At 47.7% G+C, this 23,219-nt stretch overlaps 1 long non-coding RNA gene across 1 annotated transcript; it reads right to left on the reverse strand.

The window, feature by feature from the left end:
• Positions 1 to 18,842: 18,842 nt before the first annotated feature.
• LOC146170639 (uncharacterized) lies at positions 18,843 to 21,551 on the reverse strand. Its single transcript, XR_014703155.1, has 3 exons — positions 21,350 to 21,551; positions 21,107 to 21,267; positions 18,843 to 19,583 (listed from the first exon to the last, which is right to left on the reverse strand). It is a non-coding gene; the product is annotated as an uncharacterized LOC146170639 (long non-coding RNA).
• Positions 21,552 to 23,219: the final 1,668 nt, after the last annotated feature.

A 23,219-nucleotide genomic window follows, 5' to 3' on the forward strand; every position in this document is an offset into this window, starting at 1 on the left:
GGCTGCCGTGGTCGTTGTCAAGCTGGCAAGCTCTGAGCATTTCGTGTGCATTCTTCGTCTTTCGTTTCGCGGTCACCTTTCTTGACAGGTAAGCATGGAGCATCGGGCAGGGCAGAAGGCACGGCATCTTTCGTCAATCGGTGAGAACGTGGAAGGCTAACAACGTTGCCTTCTATCATATATTTGTAATCCCGTTCGATACACTCTTGGTCAAATGCCGCTCACACACAACGGAGTGTGGCTTCAACCTCGTCGGCACGATGAAGAGCGCAAGCTCCCACCTTTTGAACAGTTCGGAATCCCGCGGCGCCGAAAACAGCGAGACTTTCAGTCCTTTTCTCGATGACTTGTAGCCGGATTTGCAGAAGGGTGCGAAACAAGTTCTGTCCTTTTTGGTCTTCATTCCGATCACTTCTCACAAAAAGCGCAGCGCCTGCTCCGCTACGGCGCTTGCATGTGGACGATGACAGACAGCAAACAGACGAGAAAACAGGTAGCTAGTGTCGTCTGTTTATTGTTTTAATGCCAGACCGCAAAAGTCTCAGTTTCAGCTACTATTTTGACTGATAACGCAAGTAATAAGTAATGTTTTTAAACAAAAATGAGGTTAACAAAACGCGCGATGCGATTGCGACAAGTAGCAGACGATCCGCCGGTGAGCACCGGGCGGAGAACAGCAGCGCCAGTTTCGTCGTCATGAAGCGGAGGCACGCGGAACTACGCTTTGTGCCCTGCCGGTCGGCACACCTACCCATCTAGCCACCGTATGGCGAGTTTTAGCCGCACCCGCTTATTCCAACCGGGGGCCCGAACCAGACCTTTATTGGAATGCTCCATCGCTTCTGCGCATGCGCCAGCTGAAAGAAGTGAGGAGGAATAACTTGCCGGATGTGGCGTAAAACTTGTTTTATGTTTTGTTTGTAAAATGTCTGCCGCTTCTCGTCGCTGTTTCTAGCGATAGGCCGATAGCTGGTCGCTAGTGTCGCCGGCTCCGTGATCGCTCGCAAGCCGGACTTGGCTGTGGCGGTGGTGGCAGACGGGTTTCTTCGCATCGTAGTTTGAATATCGTAGCCGAGTGGCCGTGTGTGGCCGTGTTCCTTTCCACTTGTTATAATACTCCTTGAGCTTCGGCCTCGCGTACTGCTGTTCGTCAAGCGGCATGCTGTGATATTCCCATGCGTTCTCTTAGCACCGTCTCCGACCTGTGGACTCTGCGACGCTAGTTCACGGCCGGTCTCGAGGGAAACGCGCTCTCCCTCGAGACCGGCCGTGGCTAGTTCTGCAATGCGTGTCAGCCCGCCCTTGTCGATGGAACATGCCTGCAGTATGTTGCAAGTAACTGGTGTGGTCAGCATTCCATGTACTTAGTTGCATTTCCCGAAATTTATACGAGTCACTGCCTTTCGATCATCCGGAAGTACGTATACAATTCGGAATGAGGTGTACAGCGCAAGCAGCGCAACACATGGGATGCGAAAAACTCGTCTCCGATCGAGTACTTGAGTGGAATCTCGCTGTCATTTTAATCGTTGTCCTCGACTTCGACACCACTATTTAGTAGCAGTGGTAAACTTTAATCACCTCGAAATACCAGTATAAAAAGGCCGGTTGGAGCCTGTAATTTGTACGAAATTGCCTCTCTATCCTGGATTTCAAGAGGTCGGTTAGTGTATCCGCAGGGCAATTGTTTTGCCATTTTTGCAAGGGCCACAGCACTTGTAGAAGAATACACTCAGTATGTCTACAGATGGTAGACAAAAAATTATAGCACCAAGGAAAGGTTTGGTTTGGTTTGTGGGGTTTAAGGTGGCGGTTCCACGGTCGCCATCTTGGAAGTAGTTCGGATTCTGCCACCAGGCTGCGCCACTAATCCATGACTGAGGAATTGAGTACCCAGCCACCCAGCCCTCTCGACTTGCGCTGCCTGAAGGCTTTTCTTGTGTTGCTGCGCGGACTTTGAAAAGTTTTTGCGGCTCCACATCAGTGTCGAGACAGAGAAGGGGAGGACTTTTGTCCCCGTCCTGGGCAGCATGGGCTGCCCCATTGAACTCCCCTCTTCACCCCACCGCACCACTACTTCGAACAATACGCGCCCCGAAAATGGGACAAGAGCACAGCGAAAGGCAGAGGCACCCCAGCTGGTCCTACCAGGATCACGCGTACAATAGGCAATTGTGCTCCTAAGCGCTCTCGCCCCCCCCCCCCCCAAATTGGCGGGGGTGACAGTAGGAGCACAATTCTCTATTATAGTGCGCACAGGCTAGATGCACTTAGGAGCACAATTGAAAGGGCTCCTCTGCTTTCGCAGTGCTGCAGATATATTGTGATACCACGGCCGGTCTCGAGGGAGAGCGCGTTTCTCAGAGCGCACGCTCTTTCCGTCGAGACCGGCCGTGGTGAGACGAAGAGTTTCCGCTGTAGAGCCACGAACCCGATTGCTCCTACCCGCCGAGCGTGAGGGGGTTGGACTGGACTGCAGTAGGCTAGCTTGACTGAACACAAATAAAACAGGGTGTCAACATGATTGCACAGTGCAATCTTAGTACGAGTGAAAAGGAAAAGCGAATGGCATTATTTCTGCAGACTTCGTCAATGAACCTTAGTTGAAGTCGGCGCCTGTCTTGTGTTCTTTTGATCCTCGTCTTTAGGGCTGTGCAAGCGAGTGATCATTAGCGAGCTTTAGAATACGGCGACCCATTCCGTAAGTGGGATAGAGTAATAGCGGAGCGTGCGCACTATAATAGAGAATTGTGGTCCTACTGTCACCCCCGCTATTACCCTGTTCCCCTAAGCGGTAGGGGTACCATATTCTAAACCTCCCTATTGTTGATGCCATAGATATAGTAGGGATCGGAACACTCCTTGACTGGAGTGGAAGCTGCCAGCTCTTGCGGTCAACAGAAATTTGCTTCATCAAACGTGATTACAAATATGATAATGTAGCTATAATTAGCTGAACTTCACTCAACAGTCGCCCTTGTTTATTTTTTTTTTGTTCGTGCTTGTCCAATCTTGGAAACTAGAGCTGGTAAGTTACAATGGGCAAATAAGTGAATGATTGCCCATTTTTTCCTTTTGAGATGAATCGATATTTCGAAATAGATGTGAAATCCACCAAGAGGCTATGTATCGCGCAGGAGGCCGGCATGTATTCATGTTCTCTTCGGCACTCAGGAGGCGCATTCACACTAAACTATGTGGGAAATGGGGGAAGGGGAGAGGGGGTTGTAAAGGAAGGTTGCCAGAAGAAAGGACCTAACGGAGACAGTTTTTTAGGCGCTTATGGCGGCCACTTCCCCACTCCCAATTGGATGCTCCACAGAGTCCTTATTATATTTATTCGCTCGCGCGCGCGCGCGCGTGTGTGTGTGTGTGTGTGTGTGTGTGTGTGTGTGTGTGTGTGTGTGTGTGTGTGTGTGTGTGTGTGTGTGTGTGTGTGTGTGTGTGTGTGTGTGTGTGTGTGTGTGTGTGTGTGTGTGTGTGTGTGTGTGTGTGTGTGTGTGTGTGTGTGTGTGTGTGTGTGTGTGTGTGTGTGTGTGTGTGTGTGTGTGTGTGTGTGTGTGTGTGTGTGTGTGTGCGCACGCAATTAAAGGAACACAGTATTTTCAGGCAATTAGAATAAAATTTTAACAATCAATCTCCTAGAAACATTTTTCTCCTGCAGAATTTCACTCGACACTGAAATCTGATGTGAAAAGTAGCATGCTATGGAAGACGCTGACCTGTCCTGCTGCAGCTTCCCGTGATGATGCATGCACTTTCTGAACCAATATATTGGGTGGACTACTGTTCATTATTAGCTTGGAGCCTGACTTTATTGTACTCATTTCACAGGGCACACACACGTATGCAACAAGTATACTTTAGTATTGAGCCCGCCTTTCGGCTTCATGTGTTGGTAGTAAATAATTTCGTGATGTAGCACTTACTTGTACATTCACACATATGCAACATAATAATCAGAGCCCAATTTTTACTCCATGCAAGAGCGCCCATGCTTACCAAATGTTTGCCTGCAAATGCCAAACGATTAGACGCATCGATCAGATTGCGTTCTGTCAGATTTGGCACGTGCTATAATTTGTGAATTTTTCCATACCAATGCAGTACAGTGGTTTTGCTTCATGTGGTCAAACGGAAGCACGTTCTTTGTATGCTTCGAAATTCTCACATGCTTCTGTCACTTTTGCTAACATGATCGGGCACCTTTCAGAGCACAGGAAGTCGAGTTGCTTCAAAACAAGGTTCAAATATAAAGTCAACAAATTGGGCGTTGAGACGGCGGGTGGGTGGACGCCTGGGTGACACGGTATCTACCTTACTCGAGATAAGGGCCCCATTCTTTTGGAAACGCTCTGCCTGCCGACGGGCTTTTAGAGCGTTAGCTCTGTTGCTCACTTGCGCGAGTGGCGCGTTTTTCTAAGAATCGTAAACAGTGCCATCACCATAGCAACATCGCCGTCTTCGTTGTGCCCGGGCAAACTAGACCGAACGCTCCACGCCCCCGACCACAGCGGCAAAGAGCAGTAGCGGGCGATGCTAGGCAGGTATAGCATTATAGCAAAAATGAACGCCGAACCAGCTTCCCTGCCGAATGCATCAACGGTTTACCGTAGACGCTGTAATGCTTCGGACAATCCGCGGCATATCCCCCTTCACGAAGCGGAATTAGCTAGGAAGAGGACAGGACATCATACACGCATAAAATAAAAAAAATAAGCGCAAATAAAAGCATCAAACGGGAAATCAGTTCAGTGTTTTCTCGCATAAATATATATATATATATATATATATATATATATATATATATATATATATATATATATATATATATATATATATATATATATATGAGAGAAAACACTGAACTGATTTCCCGTTTGATGCTTTTATATATATATATATATATATATATATATATATATATATATATATATATATATATATATATATATATATATATATATATATATAAATATATATATATATATATATATATATATATATATATATATATATATATATATATATATATATATATATATATATATATATATATATATATATATATATATATATATATATATAGGGCCACTGATCAAGTCAAAGTATTTGAAGAAGATATAAACGAATGCTTTTTGTCTGATTTATCCATTGTGAACAACGAAGCTGTAGGGCTTCCGAAACGTTAGTACGTTTTCATAAAACTTTGACTTGGTCAGTGACCCTGTATAATTTTTTATGCCACCACCGGATCAGACTACATTTCGTCGAACTCTTGATTACAGTGGTTTCTCTCATTTGAGCTAAACCTCGACATTTGGTTCAGCAGCGTTGAGCCTCATCGTTTTTTTTTCTTTTCGATTTTTAGTGAAGGGAATGACGGAAACGCAGTGACAAAACCCGATTCAACATTACATTTTTGTATTGAAGAAGCTTCACATGGCTGTTTCCTACTTGCCCATTCACCGAAAAAGTCCCCGGCAGCTACTGTGACACGTTACCTTTACTATCATCACCGGAACACAACATTCGGAAAAAAAAAAAAAGAATCATGACTGAAACGCTGGTGATTATCTTCGGTCGCCCACTACATCGTTTGTTCTCCTTTTCTTTGGAGCCTGCACTGCTTGCACTATATGGGAACTTCAGTGAGAAGGTTGAAGAGGCATGCTTGTGCATGTTCAGGTTTTCAAGTTGCACTTGGCAGACTGTCGAAACGTTTTATCTGTACCAGTAAAGTGGCAGAGAGTGCAAGTATGCGTGCAATTTCTCCTAGGGAGACGCTCTTTGAAATTATATTATATTAATTTATGCAGTGTTATAGTTCCGTGCCCTACTATTCATTTTATCGTAGAAAGGGGAAGATATTTTTTCTTCTTGCCACAGAAAAAAAAAAAAAGTCTAAATTCCACACCCTCACAATATATGCTGACACCACGAACATCTGAAGATAGCTTTGTGGCGGAGCTAAGACGAGGAATAACCAGCTCCGACAGCGTTCGGGTTCGAACTGCTTTTTTTTTTTTTTTTCGCTGCTTGCACTGAGACGCTTAGTGCCAAATTCTTCTTTGTCCAGCGCCGTGCTGTTGTTTGTGATAAAAGCGCGGCGCGAGGGGCGCTCCAAGAGGGACTTTACCAAGACTACAAGCAACTACGACCCTGCCAACCATTTTTTTTTTCGTCCCTCGGCTGCGGCGGCAAAGTCAAATTTATTCACACTTTTGTAACATTTCTTTTTCCTGTCCTGCCTAAGATATGGAAAATAAACAAACAGCAATGCAGTTGGGCTGATGCCAGTAAATAAACTACACTTTAGCAGCCGATGCATTCGTTATCATGTGTGCAGAACGAAGCAGAATTTTAGTATTTCTTTTACCGTTTCTATCTTTGTTCTGAACTCGTAAAATCTTCATTTCATGCAATAAATTTATGCGGCACGTAACCTCTTATCCTCATTTGATAATTTCCATAGCATCAAGTTTTATTTTTCCTTTGAGGGTTTGCATGATACCGACCCGCTAACGAGTGTAAGACTGACTCGATAATAAGAATGCAGAGATTTCGCATTGTCTGGGTGTATCTCTAGCTACTAGGTTGAAATTATGACAGCACTGTTCTTTGAATTGCTCATTCCGCTTAGTCGTTTCTGAGGAAGGAAATATGCCTCCTTTGTTCGTCGGTTTCCCCATGTTAGCGGCTATTCGCTTCTCGAGCGAGGCAGCCCCATGAGCAGAAAGATGCCTGCTTTTGCCAAACACAAGCATATATCATGTGTGTTACTAAAAAAGCTAGAAACGATAACGAAAGCTACTACTTGTACTGGACAAGAAGCACGTTTCGTTCGCCAGGGTACAGTGTTGATTGTAGCCGGGGCGCACCTCAGCTGCACGCGCGAGAGCCTTAGCTGGTAACGTTTCGGCACACAAACAGTATGACACACTTAATTCGAAGCGATAAACAAATCTCAAAGCAAGCAAGTGTACATTTGTCAAGGGACCATTTTCAAGTAGCGCTACTGCGCGTGCGCGAAGCACCTGCACCTCAGTTCGACCCGACCACTCGACCCGACTCGCCAGTGTTAACCTCTCTCGCCCGATGGAAAGGAAAGGGCAGAGGGAAAACGTAGAAGCACAATACCCTCTCGTAAATACCCCTCGATGATGATGATGATGATGATGATGCGTTGTGGCTGCACCCTTTGTATCGAGTGGGCTCAGTAATGTGCCCTAGCCGGGTGAAATAGAAAAACTGAGAAAGAGAGAGAGAAATGAGAAGGGATAGGGTAGAGCTGCTATGAACACCATCAGCGTCTAGCTATTGTCCACCACATACGAAGCCGGGCTTTCGTCGTCCGGATGGCGCCACTGTGCTGTCCGCGTTCGGCCGATTCAAAACCCAGTGCGCGCGGTAGCGTGGAGTCCTCTGCCGGCTGGGGCGATAGTTTCGCGCAACGGAGAATGATGTGCTCCGCCGTCTCGTCTGCGCTCCCACATGCTCTGCAAATCGCCGCCTGCGCTTCTGGGGAGGTGTCAAAGTGACGGCGGTAGGTCAAAGTGCGGAGTGCCCCCGCCCGTGCTTCGAACAGGAGCGTGCTACCGACGTTGTTGTCGTAGAGCGGCTCCGTCGATACTGCTTCTTTGTGCTCTAGGTAGCGTGGCCCGCATGGAGCGTTTTTCCGGGCGATTCGCCGGCGTCGACGGCAGCGGAGCGTTTTTTTGCCGCCGGAGAGGACGATTTTGCCAAATCGTCGGGATCTGGCTGAACAGATATAAACGCCGACGACCCGCCGACGCCGGAAGTCGTCAGCGGCAGAGGGCCAATGAGAGCCGGAGCAGCCGTCACGTGATTCCGGTCGGAGCCACGCCCACGTCGGCCGAGAGAGACCCGCTCGCGACAGCGGAATGAACGAAGGGGTTTGGCGCTCCGACGGCGCCGAGGGTGTCGGGTTTCTCGGCCGAAACGGCCGAGCAGCAATGTAGTCTTTTGGAATCGCTCCGCGCACGAGGCGACGACAGCAAGGTCCGGGCATCGGGCACCGCGCATTTCCTTTTTTTTTTGGTTATTAGGTTAGAGTTCGGTGAAGGTGGGGCCGTCCGCTGGGGCCACGAGTGTTTACGCTGAGCTCGGAGGTTGTTTATGAGCTGCTAGCCTTGCCAGCGGACCTCTGATACCTCCTTTGTGCTATGGCTTCTGTATTTAGATCTATAGCTGTTGGAAGTGATGCCTGTGCCTGTTTACTTGACACACCTGACCAAAAAGAAAGAGAGGAAACCACAACTTAAAGCTCGCGGCAACAGGGAAAACAAGATGTGCGCGACCTCGACGCACGGCCGGATGGGGGCGCGTGCGTCGCGCAACTGGGCGGCAAAAAAACGCCGCTCGGCTGCTGACCATGCGGGAGTGAAATCGTTGACGCCGGCGCGGGCGTCGGGCGTGCGACGCGTTTTCGCGTGCAAAAAACGCTCCATGCGGGCCACGCTTTAGTGTCGTCTTCTTCTGTGCTGAGGCATTCCACATGGTGTTCTCCGCTTGGCGTACTTGCGTCCGTACGGCAGTTTTGTACTCAGCGGCCTCCGCTGTACCGTTCGACCAGAAGCCGTATTTCCGGCGCAGGGACTGTACACGGGTACACCATCGCGTGCGGATGCCCTTTAGGTGTACATAGCGGAACACCTTCCGTGCCCAGCGGATGTCCTTCATGGTGCGTAGGCGCGCCTCATATGAGATTTTGCTGTGAGCTTCGCGGGCTTCAAAGGTCGACCATCCCATGTCGCCCTGGATCGCCTCAACAGCAACTCGACCGTGACAGCCAAGCGCTATCCGGCCCCCTTCGCGCTGTCCGCGCTCGAGCCAATCTCTTGTGGGGGCAGAGAGGCACACGATGGCGTTGGCAAAGGTCAGGCCTGGCACATGCACCCCCTTCCACAGGTCACGCACCAACACATATCGGTTGCAGCCCCACAGGCATTGTCGGCGTAGGATGCTAGTTGCACGGGTGGATTTCAGCTTTAGGTGTTTTTCATGCGCTACGTATATGTGGCGCCATCCTCGTAATTTTTCTGAACTGCGACATTTTAGTGCACATAAAATGTCATAGGTGGCGCTACCTACTACATAGTGGTGGCCGACCTGGTCGGACCACCTCTCTCAACAGTGGCCCCTGCTGACCCAGTAGTGGGAGCGCGCCCCCTGCAGCAAGCACGACAGGCCACCCCTTCGATGCGAATTGTCCACTCTGCTGGACAGGTGCATATCCAAGCGGCCCCTCGGGTCGGAGCTCCAGCTGCCAATGCAGCGGCGGACAGAAGTCGACAACACCGACGCTGCAGGCGGAAGCAGTGGCCCCACTTCAGGTTGGGTTTCATAAACCTGAATGGAGCTCGCAATGCACAGAAATGGGCGGAGGTGTACGAGACGCTCGAGGCCGAGGATCTGGATGTGTTTGCTTTTGCGGAAACCCACTTACGTGACCTGGAAGAGCCACCCGTTAACAACAAGTGGGTGTGGGCGGGCAAGAACAGGACGGCAAACATGCGTAAAGGTGGTGGTGTCGGCGTCTTGTGGAAACACAGTCTGGACTGGCGAGCAGATGACCACACTGCATGCAACGACCACATGTGGATAATAGGCGAGGTGATGGGTATGCCTACTGCAGTCTGTGTGGTCTACGTATCGGTTAGCCGCAACTTTGCCGCAAACGTGCAACTTGTTGAATGCATCACATGGGCACACGGAAAGCAAATCATAATAATAGGCGATTTTAATGGGCACCTAAGTGAGCTGGATGGTGACACGGACAGAAATGGAACGCTTCTGCTGCAGCTGGCCGAGAACCTTCAGCTTGAGATTGCCAATTTACACCCGCTCTGTGAAGGACAATTCACATGGTGCGCACGTGGCAGTGCCACTACAATCGATTATGCCTTGGTGTCCACTGGCCTGTACGCCTTGCTCCACAAGATCACGATCGACGAGGAGGGACTACACAGTATGAGCAGTGATCACAATCGTCTGCTCCTGGACTTTAGCCGTTCTGGTTGGCGAGGCGCACGCAACAACCGACGGGACAAGGCCGGGTTCCGTCTTCCAAGTCGACACATCACTACCGTGATGGAGAAGTTTGAGCTATGCCCTCGTAGACAACAAGCCAAGTCATATGCGGACTTTATGAGTGCGCTATACTCGATCATGGATGGGTATATGACACACACAAGGCCGGGTGCACGCACCCTGAAGAACCCATGGTGGGATGCGGAAGTGAAAGCCGCATGGCAAAAGCGCCGACGGGCAAATCGGGACCATCGAAGGGCACTGAAATATTCCGACAGTGAAACATGCGCCGCAGCCTGGGACCTGTCCGTATGATGCATTCACTGTCGTCAGATAAAAAGAGTGCATCAGAGAAGTTTTGGAAGTATGTTAAGTCGCTGGATAGGCCTCCCCCGCCTACTCCCCCGCTAACAGACCCAGCAACTGGCCGGACAGTGGACAAACTTGGAGAGTTCCTCACAGGCCACTTCACCGCAGTATTTGGGTCTACGGATGCTGTCGATCCTCGCCCGATAGACATTGTGCGCACTGTTACCGAAGCTGGGAATCAAAGTACCCAGAGCCAAACCGCTCTACGGTGGGCGATCTCTAAGCGGACAGTGGAAGGTGCACTGAAGCACATCAGCGCGGCAACGGCCACCGGTCCAGACTGTCTGCCAGCTCGTGTGGTCAAATGCTTTGGGGATGAAGCAAAAGAACAGCTGGCAAACATCCTCACGGACATCATCCAAGAAGAAGCACCAATCCCGGACGACTGGAAGCATGGTAGGGTTACGCTTGTCCCGAAGCGGGGCGGGGACCCAAGCAACATCAAGGATTACCGCCCCATCACGGTGACCAGCGTGATATACCGCCTTTTCGCTCGTGTAGTTAGGGACTGGCTGAGTGGATGGGCGGAGACGAGGGGCGTTCTCACCGAGCTTCAGAACGGCTTCCGCCCCGGGCGCCGACTGGACGACAACATATTCATCTTAACCCAGTGTGCAGAGATAGCGCAGAGAGAGGGGAGATCGCTGTTGTGCTGCTTCCTTGATGTGGAGAAGGCATATGACAATGTTCCCCACGCGTCCCTGCTCAGCTGTTTGGCCAGTCCCGATGTGCCAGGAGAGCTCCTATCCATGATCGCTCGGGTATATGCAAACAATATAGTGACCGTCCACTTCGGAGATGCAGTGTCTGCGCCGCTTTCCGTCACCAAGGGTCTCCGCCAAGGCTGCCCTATGTCACCACTGCTATACCTGCTCTATGTGTCCAGGATGGAGCGGGCACTAATAGAGTCATGCCTTGGCTTCCGATTGCGGTTCACCACATGTGGAATCGACGAAAATCGCCGTCTACCTGGGCTGGCCTTCGCAGATGACTTGGTCATCATGGCAGAATCGCCAGCGGAAATGCAAGCCATGAGAAACATTTGCAATTCGGAAATTGTCTCCCTGGGACAATTCAGTGCAAAAAAGACGGCCGTCGTCCGCTTTGCAGGGCACGCCAAAGAGGAAGCAGAGCTGATGCTTGGTAAAGAGAGGCTGGCAGTACTTACGGAGTACAAATACCTCGGGGTGAAACTCTGTTCGACCAGTGGTAGAATATGCAGCCTCCAGGAAGAATCGGTGCGAAAGGCAGCTACGCGCGCCCAAGCAATACTCCGCCGACGTTGCCTATGGGGCTGCAACAGATTCGTCATGGTGCGAGACCTGTGGAAGATCGTCCACGTCCCCGGGCTCACATTTGCGAACGCAGTGGTCTGCTTTTCGGCGACAACGCGCAACTGGCTGGAGCGGCGGCAGCGTGAAGTGGGGCGAGTAGCACTGGGCTGCCATTGTAAGGTTGCGAACGAGGCAGTACAAGGAGACCTGGGGTGGTCCAGTTTCGAGGCCCGGGAGGCAACGAGCAAGCTGGGATACCGCGGTCGCCTCATTTTTATGGCACCGGAGCGCTGGGCACGCCGAGTGTTCGAATATTTGTCGGCCACATGCATTAGAACGAGTTGGACGGCCCGGATCTACCAGCTCGAAAAAAAGTTCGGATTTTTCAAGGACCCCGTAGCGGCAGAAACGGCTGGAAAGTGGGCTGCCGAAGTGCGAGAGCGAGTGGTGGAAGCCGAACGCCTACAGTGGTGCGCCAGCATGGAAGGCAAGACCACCCTGACTCTCTACCGGAACCACAAGCGGAACATAGCTCAGGAGCATCGATACGACAACAGCGTCGGCAGTGCTCTGCTCTTCGAAGCAAGAGCAGGAGCCCTTAAAACGCTTGCCCACCGTAGCCGGTACGATGAGACTATTACATGCACATTGTGTCGGCTGTGCGGTGCTGAATCCGAGACGATGGAGCACGTAGTGCTGCGGTGCGCATGCCTCAAAACATTGCTCCCAGAGGGCGCTACACTCGCGCGGGCGCTCGATTTTGACCCGCCGGACTGTCCTCCGGGTGGTGGCGAGAGTGGCGCGAACAGAACTCCCTTCGTGCAGGCGTCCAAAAGGAGACTCACGGAGTGGTGGACAGCAATACGCAAGCCGTAATTTATTTTTTTTTTAATTTTGTGTGTGTGTGTGTGTATGAGTTAAGTGTGGTGTTGTGTCTATGGTACTTTGTATTGTTTATGATTTTTTTTTTACGACCGCGGCGCCAACATGGTGCCCGCCCGATACGAAGGGTAGAGTCAATAAATCATCATCATCATCATCATTATACGTGGCCACGGCCGGTCTCGAGGGAGAGCGCGTTTCTCTCTTCTCTTACGGCCTCTCCAATGGGGTCTGTTTCCACCGCCCGCCGCGCCTCGGTGGTGTCGCTACCGCCCCACTGCTGCTCCTCCGCTACAGCCGTTCACGTGCAAGGGAAACGCGCGCTCGCTCTTCGCTCCGCCCGCATCAGTTGCAACCTGTAGGTCCTGATATTTCGCCCCTTATAGCTTATAGGAAGAAGCCGTAATCAGCGTTTGATTTATCGTGTATGAGCAATAAAATAGTCAATAATGCGCGTGCGCGCCTTCGTCAGTGCTGTCGCGCACGGTCGAATGAAGTTTCGGGTGCACTTACATCAACACTTTTTGCCCCTAAATTTTTCACAAAACTATATGTACCATTTTATGCAGTGTGCCTTTGAAAGCTGTAAGCAGGTATAGCGCGACCTGACGCTAGTGCATGGCAAACTTTTCGGTGGATATTCCAAGTATTCTGTCAACCGCTGCCGTTTTCGTTTAGAGCAAACGAGGCACTGACGAAAATTCATAGCATATGTCTCAGATTCAGAGTATGAACAAAAATTTACGCATACAGTTAAAATTTCAGTTCTCTAGTGAAGTGGGCTGTTCTAGCTTCGTTTAAAACAAATCAGTAGGTTGAAAGACAGCAGATGTATACGTAGTCTCGCGACTGACGCACATGTAGACAGTCGATCGTAGTCAGTTTAATACCAGTGATAAAAAAAAACATTTAATCAAGGAAATGGGCATAAACAGATATGCATAATTGAAAAGAGCAGTAAGCAATAAAAAAAAATGTCCTTCAAAGGTAACACATTGCACTCATTCATCAAAACGGTACATGCGGCTAGAAAATTAAAGGGGTCGTGAAACGAAAATGTAGCAGCTCAGTTGCAATTTTCCTTGCTTCAGTAAACATTAGGTATGCCTATTCCAAAATATCTCGTCGAAATATTGCTTCTGCATTTAATAATACCATTCTGAAATCAAAGCATTTTTGCGTTCCTGAAGCGACCATGCGACCCTGTAGGCCGGAATTAGAAGTACTCGCCTACGTCATGCTTAGCCGTTTGGAAACGGAGATATAATCATTATTTCCCATACAATAATAGGCTGCTGTTAAAGTTAGCAAATAAAAATATATTATATCAATTATTCGCTCACGCAAACGCATTTCTTCAACAATACTGTCACGTGACGCGCGGTCGGCGGCGGCGGCGGAGCAGGACGGGTGGTAAAGCTCACTTTACGGGTGGTGTCTGCTTCTCGCTGCGCTCTGGAACAGAGCGAGAGGTGACGCTCAAGTTCAGATTTTCGGTAACGACGGCTATACCTCGCTCCGCCGGGTACTCCAAATGACAATGGTTCCAATCTAATTTGTTGTTGTTATTTTCTTTTTCTTTTTTTGTGAACATTCGTGATGGAGCACAACGTCTTGAGCAGTCTCATACCACCGGTACAACTTGGTTGTGCGGCCGCTGCTGTAATTTTTTTTTATTATTATTCTTGGCGTCATTAAAGATACGATCTAAATACGGTTCCAGGTCAAAGAAATCGACAAGTGTGTTCAATCCGAGTGGTGGGTGGAGTGTTGCAGGAGCGGGCGCCGCGGCGCGTACTCGTATATTAGTTGCTCGCCTCCGCGCTGCATCACTGAGAATAGCGTGTCGAGCTTCGCTTCCTTTATTTCGGCCGGATGACCTGAACTATGGCACTACACGGAAAGCCGGAAACCGAAAAAAAAAAAAAAAAGGTTGCTACAATGTACTTGGGTGGCCCTTTCACCCTACGCGTTGTCGCAGCGATTTGCTCCCCCACCTTCCCGACGCCTCTCTCGTAACCTTTCTAAAAAAAAAAAAAAAAAAGGAGGAGGAGGCATACTTCCTACAACGTCTACAGTGCTCAGACTTCGCCTATTTTTTCTGTCACCGTTAGGTTCTGGGTTTAGGCGTGTTGTGCGGGTTTCAGTGCTCGCTATGCCAACCGTGTACGTCGCGATCGATTGCAGCACAGCTTCTCCGAGTGGAAGTAACGTTCGCTTTCACAAGTTTTGGCACACCGATTGGGTTCATGTGTTCGTACTACTTTCTACTGGAAGTCCTAAATGAACCTCGGCGTCATTCGAAGCCTCGGCATGGACCGGAAACGAAGAAAGCTCACCTCAAACGATGCGTCGTACCGACGCAAAACCGCTGGCCCAGTGCATTGGCAAAAAAAAGTGTAGGTCGCGTGATAAAGGCAGTAAACGTAGTTGCGATTTGTAGCCTTACAGATATGCTTATTTGAGAACTACTCGACTCGCAGAAGCCACCAGTTCTATTTGATTGTTTCCTGCCAGATTGCCCTCATAGCAGTAATATGCGCATTTTGGATTTTTTTTTTATTTTGAACGATACCATGAGGCCAGCACAACAGGTGCCCCTACCAGCATATCGTACCACCCAGAACAGGCCCCTTGGTTCCACTTCGATCACGTTCTTTCCACAGCACTCATCTAGTCCCATAGAACCTGATGAAGACTCCAAAGAGGAGGATCATGTTGAGCAGAGCTCAGAATCCTTCACATCATTTAGAAGACATTTCTAGGGTAAAAATTGTTCACCTCAAAAGCTCATACGCCCCATGTCCTTGCATTACGATGGTGTGATTACCAGATCAACCATCCAGGAGAAATGCATTCACGCAATGTGTTATTGATTGGAAAGGCGGATAGATTGGCTTAAAAGTTTAATATCTGACCTGCTACAGAAAGAGAAGAACAAAGAGGGCCGTGACTTGATTAAAATATATACAGAATCCTTCACATCATTTAAAAGACATTTCTAGGGTAAAAATTGTTCACCTCAAAAGCTCATACGCCCCATGTCCTTGCATTACGATGGTGTGATTACCAGATCAACCATCCAGGAGAAATTCACGCAAGTGTTATTGATTGGAAATGCGGATAGATTGGCTTAAAAGTTTAATATCTGACCTGCTACAGAAAGAGAAGAACAAAGAGGGTCATGACTTGATTAAAATATATACAGGAATAGTAACTTGCACCACAGTCATGAGTCAAGTCCTGTGTCATGCAAGAAGCAGCAGAAAGCCTGCACTGCCTGTAGAGCTTTCCATTTCTGGCCAACCGGCCAATAAGTCCTCTGAGAGAGGCCTGTTGCCAAAACACTTCAAAGAAGTAACTCGAGTTATTGTTTTGCACGCATATACTGGGACACACCACTAGTACACGCTCCAGAGTCTCCGTAATGTCACATGTGGAACATTCTGGGCAGTCCGCCTGTCCAATTAAGTATAAATATTTGTGTGCGAAACCACATTTAGATGCAGTCTATGGAGAAAGCATGCATAATGGCATATAATTGGCAAGTGGGTATGGATCCACTAAAGCACTACCTTGTGGCCTTGAGCACAAGTAGATATAAGGAACTCAGTGATGTGTAGTGCCAAAGGCTGGTAAGGGTGTGGTGTTGAAAACTTCCAAAAATTTGTAATGCAGGCTTTGAAACTGTGAATTCACACCACTTCTAAAGTGGTTTCCCACAGATGTGGAAAGCCTCTTACCAAGGGGCCACAAGCTCAGCAGCGGTTTGTGGAGAATTATGCCCTTAAAAAAAAGATGAGTCATGTTCTGAGCGGCATCACCACAATTGTAGGCGATGCTTGCGGTGATACAGATCTGTGTATACATGGATAGAGTTGTAATATTCTCATCAGATGTATGTCAGATTAAGTTGCTTGAATCTACTAATTGATATCTTGGATTTCTCCAGTATCCCGAGAACATGCAAACGCACCAAAGGTTGAGTCATTACACACAGAGGTTGGGTGGGGTGGTATGGGAAGTCGTAGCGCGATAGCATTTGTAATTAATGGCAGCGGAGTGTACGTGAAAAACTGCTGTTCAGCTGCTCATCATCAGTGGGTGGCAATGGTGTTGTGCAAGTAGTCGTAAATACACACAAAGTGGTTTGTGTGACAATTATGTAGATATTGGGCAGGCACGTGACATTCTGAAGTAACAGCACAAAACGTGGATGGGAGCACAAGAAGAGAAGACGACACAATGTCTCATCGTCTTCTCGTCTTGTGCTCCCGTCCACATTTTGCGCTGTTACCTCAGGATGGAAAACCAACAAGCCCAACCTGCTATTCTGGCTAACATGCCATTGTTTGAGGTGCATTGCGGCAGCCAAGGTTTATCCCAAGCACCTGCACTTCTATGTACATGTTAAAGAGTACTGGGAGTGGTGCTCATATGGGTGTGTACCATTTTCCTGGCTCGGGCAATCAGATTGCAGGCGGGCTAGCACACACAGCCCAAAGCACATGTAGTAGAAGTTTGGACTGTCGAACCGCGAAGTCTTCAGTTCAATTCCTTCCCTTATATTTTTCAATTTGTATGAGTATCATACAGTCTGTGCTTGTATGGTTAAATTGCGAGGGTGTACATATCACCTGCGCTCCTGACCAACCTCACTCTGCATAAGTATTCACCAAGCAGTTTTCGTTCCATCAAAAGGCTTTCACAATATTCAGTGACACAAGCAGCTACTCAGACAGCATCAGTGTAGCATTCTTGGAGCTTCGCAAATCTGTGGTTACATTGTTTACTAGCAAAACATGCACGGTATGTAGATATGTGTACTAGGACGCATAAGATGCCGTGACAATGTTGACTGCCCTTACGTCTACAGCTGCCCTTTAATCCTGTTACATTCTAGCCTGCAGTGAATTCAGCAGCAAGGTTTCACAATTAAATCATCCCAACTTTATATTTCTAGACTTGACCCCAGCACCGACAAAGTTCATTGTATTACCAGCATTTTGGTGGCATATTCAACCAGCAGGCCAATTAACTCAACGTCATGCAGGTTCTAGTGCAGATGTTTTCATGCAAACTACGGGTATCATCAACGAAGGAGGCTTTACTATACATACCTTTACAGCACGCTGTTTTATGACTGGTTAAAGTCTGGTGCATTTCAAAGTATAAGGCACATATTATTGTATGCATGTCTACAGATTGCAGATTATGCTGGCTTGCTTCTGAATGAGACTGCAAAATGCTGAAAACAGTGGCCACCTTTCAAAGCAGCTTTTGCAGAAAACGGTTTGATTTTTCTATTCCCCATGAGCCACTATTTTTCGAGGCCGTGTAAAGGTGAACGCGGCAACTAGAAAATCTAGGTTTGTCAGTGCCACAAGGACCACCACTTTGTAGTACATTTGGGCATTATCTAATGTTACCAAATGAGTGTTAGAGACATGTTGCTTTCAAAATAATTTATTGGTTGGCCGCAGGTTCATCAGTGCATACAAAATTTTTAGGCTAGAAGGAAGTTGACCTAGAGCAAGACATCTTTTATTCACGCTTCTTTGCTGTCTTCCTCTCTCCTAAATATACAAATGTGTATATACAGCTTCACAATCATGATGTGTTGAGGTTAGTGCTAAATAAAAAAAAATGCATCCGACAAAGGTATAGTTAGAGATTGAGTACACAAAATTCATTCTAAGTGAGCCTATATATGTCTTGTAGATTCCAAGGGAAGGCAAGTATAGCAGGGGGCAGCAGAAACTCAGGCAGGCAGATAAAAAGTTTGCGGGGATCAGATGAATGCAGCTGACAGAGGATTGGGTTATTTGGATAGATATGGGAGAGACATCTATACAAGCAGGTATATACACAACTGCACAATTATGATGCATTTGCGGTCAGTGCTAAAAAAAAATTCCATCCATCAAAGGTATAGGTGGGGAGTGAGCACACAAAATTCATTCTAAGTGAGCCTATATATGTCTTGTAGATTCCAGGGGAAGGCAAGCGTAGCAGGGGGCGGCAAAAATTCGGGCAGACAGATGAGATTAGGAAGTCTGCGGGGATCATATGGATGCAGCTGATGTATCTGCGGTCAGTTCCAAAAGAAGAAAAATTCTACCTGTCAAAGGTAAAAAAAGGGAGTGAGTACACAAAGTTCATTCTAAGTGAGCCTATATATGTCTTTTAGATTCCAAGGGAAGGCAAGTTTAGCAGGGGGCGGCAGAAACTCGGGCAAGCAGATGAAATTAGAAAGTTTGCGAGAATCATGCACCTGGCACAGGATCGGGTTATTCGGATGGATATGGGAGAAGCATTTGCCCAGCAGTGGGTGCAGTCAGGCTAGTGATATCAACAAGACTAACAACTGGATGAGTTGGTACTGATTCATCTTAAAACCAGCCAGAAGACGAAACACGTGAGAGGAGCACAAGGCAAAGTTTGACTAACAACTGAAATGTTACTGAAGGAAAGAGGCAAAAGAAGATTCGCACAGAAATGCACGTGCACGAAAAACCCCCAAAGCAGTGAAAGCGTGGAAAGCAGAAAGGGTCTAAAAAATCAAAATCTAAAAAAAGCAAATTCCTTATGGTCAAGAACCACTCGTTACAAAAGGGAAGCCACAGATCCAAGTCCAAAGGCACACTATACTGCAAAGGCTAAGGACGTGTGTGTGGCTAAGAAATCGGTCAACAGTCTTTTGGGGCCTTTTTTACATGTGCATCTCTGTGCAAGTCTTCTTTTGCCTCTATCCTTTAGTAAAATTCCAGTTATTAGTCCAGCTGTCCTGCAATTCTCTCTTCTCATATTATCCGGCTTGTTTCAGAATGAATAAGGTGATGACTCTGCAAACCTTGCACAAACTGGAAACCAGTGTAACTGTCAGATGGAAACCTTTCCCTTATTTGGCTTGCATTACAAATAGGGAGGACTTTACTGTGATGTCTGCCGAGGCATCCCCAAAGCCAGTGCGCAAGCTGGCTGTAGCAGATGTAGTGGTGCCTCCTGTTGACAAGAGAAAAAGCAATATTCACTTTCCAGCATAGCAAAATGAAAATATGATTTATGTCTTTTACAAATTTGAAAGTTATTCATGCATCTGTACAATTAATTCCCGTCTAACAGAAGCTGTACAGTGTAACTTTTACTGTCAACTTATTCTCCCTGGAAGTATGGCAAACTTTGAATTCTGCTGCAGGTGATTGAGAGAGAATGAGACCTACCCAATCTTAGAACTCCAGTGCAATCACAATTTGCTACTGCAGCAAAATAATGCCTGAAGGCAATGCAGCTTTTGACTGACAAAACCTGGTAGTCGTCTTACACCCTCTATACTAGTATTGTGGCCGATGTCAATGTCCACGCTGATATCATCCGCATAGCACGAAGATGTTAAGTATGCGACTTATGCATTAAGCAGCTCTGTGCATGGAGTCATTCTATTCGAAGGAGCCATAAACTACAAGTGCACTTCTGTCAACAGCTCTCCGTTGTTTTCCCACAACACGGCACGTGCCAAACTTTCTGCAAGTGCCGCAAAACTACTCTATAACTTCATTTGCTAACTGTAAAATTTCCAACACTTACTCAAACTGTGGAAGTTTCGGTGTACTGGCCTTTGGGAGAACGTCTTTCTTTTTTTTTTTTGGTTGTTACATTTCAGCACATGTAAAATGTCAGTGTCAAAGCATTTTGGAGAGGTTTACTGTGTGCAGGTGTTGATGATGGTATCAATGAAGTCAATTTTTTTAATTATATTTGCCCACTATACAACACTCACCTAATGCAAGTGGGTAAAAAAAAAACTAGCAAATAAAATAAGTGCTGGTATGGTGATTGTTCTGGCAGCAAGTGGGGACAGGCTATAACAAGAGTTGTCGGGCTAGTTAGTGATCGTCTGCAGAAGCCAGTCCTGCTCTGTATGTTTTTCTTTTCTGGGTCGTTTTTTAGTGCATTTTCCCACGGCTTCCGCAGGAGACAGGCTACTTCACTGCATGCAATTTCACTTAGCACAGAGTCCTCCGAAATGAGATTGCTTTTGTACTTATTTACTGCATTTCTTGTGGCATTCCTTATGTATTTATGTTTTGAAGTGCTGCACTTGCTGAAGGTCATACCTGGCTAATAAAACAAGCAAATGTGTCCGGACAGCGTCCCCCTCGTTACTTCACATCAATGTGCATGCCCTTTCCATTTAGCAAGTTCACACTATCAGATGATGCGTGTTTTCTCATTTACTCGTGCATGGAATTAAGCAAACCAGTAATTTGCATGGTGAAACGTCATGCTCATGCGCTTCTACGAAAACAAGAAAAATATGAAAACCAGCGATGTGTTCGCGCTAACGTGGCGCAATATCAACACTGTAGACAGTGTAGATGATCGCAGGTAAGTAACGTTAAAGGGGAAGCTTTATTTTATTAACACTGCCTTCCGCAATAGATTTCATTACAGCATTTCTTGCTCGAGAAAATGAAAAACAGGTGCCGCTTGTTCAAGTTATGTCGCCTTTCGCTCAAGGTTCTTACCTTGTGTTCTCGACTAGCAGTCCATGATCAAGAAGCATTTGGAGTAAATGCGGATGATCTGTAACACCCAGACGGCTGCTTCAACTACGTAGTCGCCGCCGGGATCTCGCCAGATGCTCTCAAGAGCAGTCGGCATCGGCACGCACCGCCCGCAGCTGCACCTGTTCGAAAGCTTCGGTTAGCGATTGCGCACTCTCGCAACGGTCAAACGTAGGCTAGGCTGCAAGACTCGGACATACATACCAATGCGTAGTTCCGAAACGGCTGGGATCGGGAGGCTGACGGTCGGGGCTTCTGCAAGCCGGAGTTGTGCCGCGGTTACCGCGGCCTCTCGACAAAAGTGTTACTGTACCGGTCGCTCGCAGGGTCCATCTTCGCCGACCTGGCACCCGAAAAGTTGCGTCGGCGTAAGGCTCAAAGCCCACGATGTAACCATGTTTTAACAGTAGCGACTATATAGAAACCTAGGCGTCGGCCATATTAAAAAACCCTGTGTGAGCGTAGAGTAGGGCACAATCAAAACCTCTAAAATATACCGAGCTTGGTCAACTTTGGCTCAGCAGGCTCCGGCAACGGGAGCTTCTCATTGGCTTAGCGCTATGACGTATCTGTTGAGTTGAGGAGGACGCGCGCTAGGAAACCGAAATTCTGTTTTTGTCGCTATTAAATCAACGCGGGCGATGAAACGAATCGAGGTATATTATATGATGCAGGACAAGGATTCCATTTAACTAAGCCATGCAAAATTTCCGGAAAACGTTTCACGACCCCTTTAAAGTCTCAAAATCTTTCTGGACGGTTTGTGCACATAAGAAGCTGGCCTTTCGTTCCTGTCTGTCACCTTCTTAGCATAATTGACAAGAAGGAGTCTGAGAAATTTCTCACATATTAAAGAAGCGGACCTTGGCTATTGTCAATGCCTTCCGGGCAACTCAGCAAAGGCGAGTTCTCAAGTGCTGGCTGGATTAAGATTTGAAGGACTTCAAGGACATTTGTGTGTGGTAGGTGCACGACAGCTTTTTCAAAAAAAGACACAACCTTGTCCAAGAGAGCTACAAACTCTGGTTTTGGATAATGCAGTTCGCTAGAATCTTGTCCTCGCAAAATAGTGTACATGGGGCTGCATCTTTCGCTGGTTTCAAGAAGGATAACACAAGCGTCACACCCGAAGTCACTGATTAACTTTACAATGTATTCAGCGACGTAAGCTAAAATGGAATGACAGGAGATACCATCACTTTTTTCAGTTCCTCGGTTACTGATTGCGGCAGAGCTGAAATGATTCCGTCGGTGTCGACAATAGGTGCCTAGGCGCGCAATACAGCGCGACATACAACTCCTATAGTCACCTCTGAATAAATAGCACAGAGAAAATCTTTTATATCCATTATTGAGGAGTGTCTCTTGAGTAACAGTGGCGAATGTGTAACAAGAAAAGCATTCTACCAAAATAATGGGGCAGCGATTGCTCTCTAAGGCAAGCATTACTGCACAGATAGTTACAAGGAACTATTAGTTCAAAACATACTAGAAAAAGAAACTTTGCTAGGAATTAGTGCTTGAAATAGATTTCCTGTTTTTTTCATGAAATAATCATGATATCATGTGTTGTCGACAGAGACGCCACGCATGTTCGGCCAACGGACGGAATGCGCGCAGACCCTCTCCGGGGTCCCGCCTTGGACTCGACGGGGGGTGCTCTGCTCCGCGCTGCGAAGTAGCTCTCAGGTTACTCGGCTTTTCCGACCCCGGACATCTGGTGGGAGAGGGTGTGCGGAGAGGGACCGAGTGGACCGTGCCGCCACCGAAACGGACCCTTTTCAGTCAATGTGTGTTCTGTACGCCGTGCGAGCGAGTGTCGTAAACGAAGGGACAATAAATATGTTCCATTGTTTTGTTTTTGACGACTGTGTCGACTACAGAACTTTTTCTCAGAAGTGGGATTGCAACCAGTTACCTTCCTCAACGAGTGCCTCTGAAGTTATTCGACCACGAAAAGCCACGATGTTGCTACGTTCGAAGACAACAAATGGAGGACCCGAGGGCGAGGTATTACGACCGGCTCACACAACGAACGACGACGGCGCACAGAACGAAGACGAGACGCAGCCCA

The sequence above is a fragment of the Amblyomma maculatum genome, unplaced genomic scaffold (assembly GCF_055883805.1).
Source record: "Amblyomma maculatum isolate TAMU_Amacu unplaced genomic scaffold, ASM5588380v1 scaffold_117, whole genome shotgun sequence".
NCBI lineage: Eukaryota > Metazoa > Arthropoda > Arachnida > Ixodida > Ixodidae > Amblyomma > Amblyomma maculatum.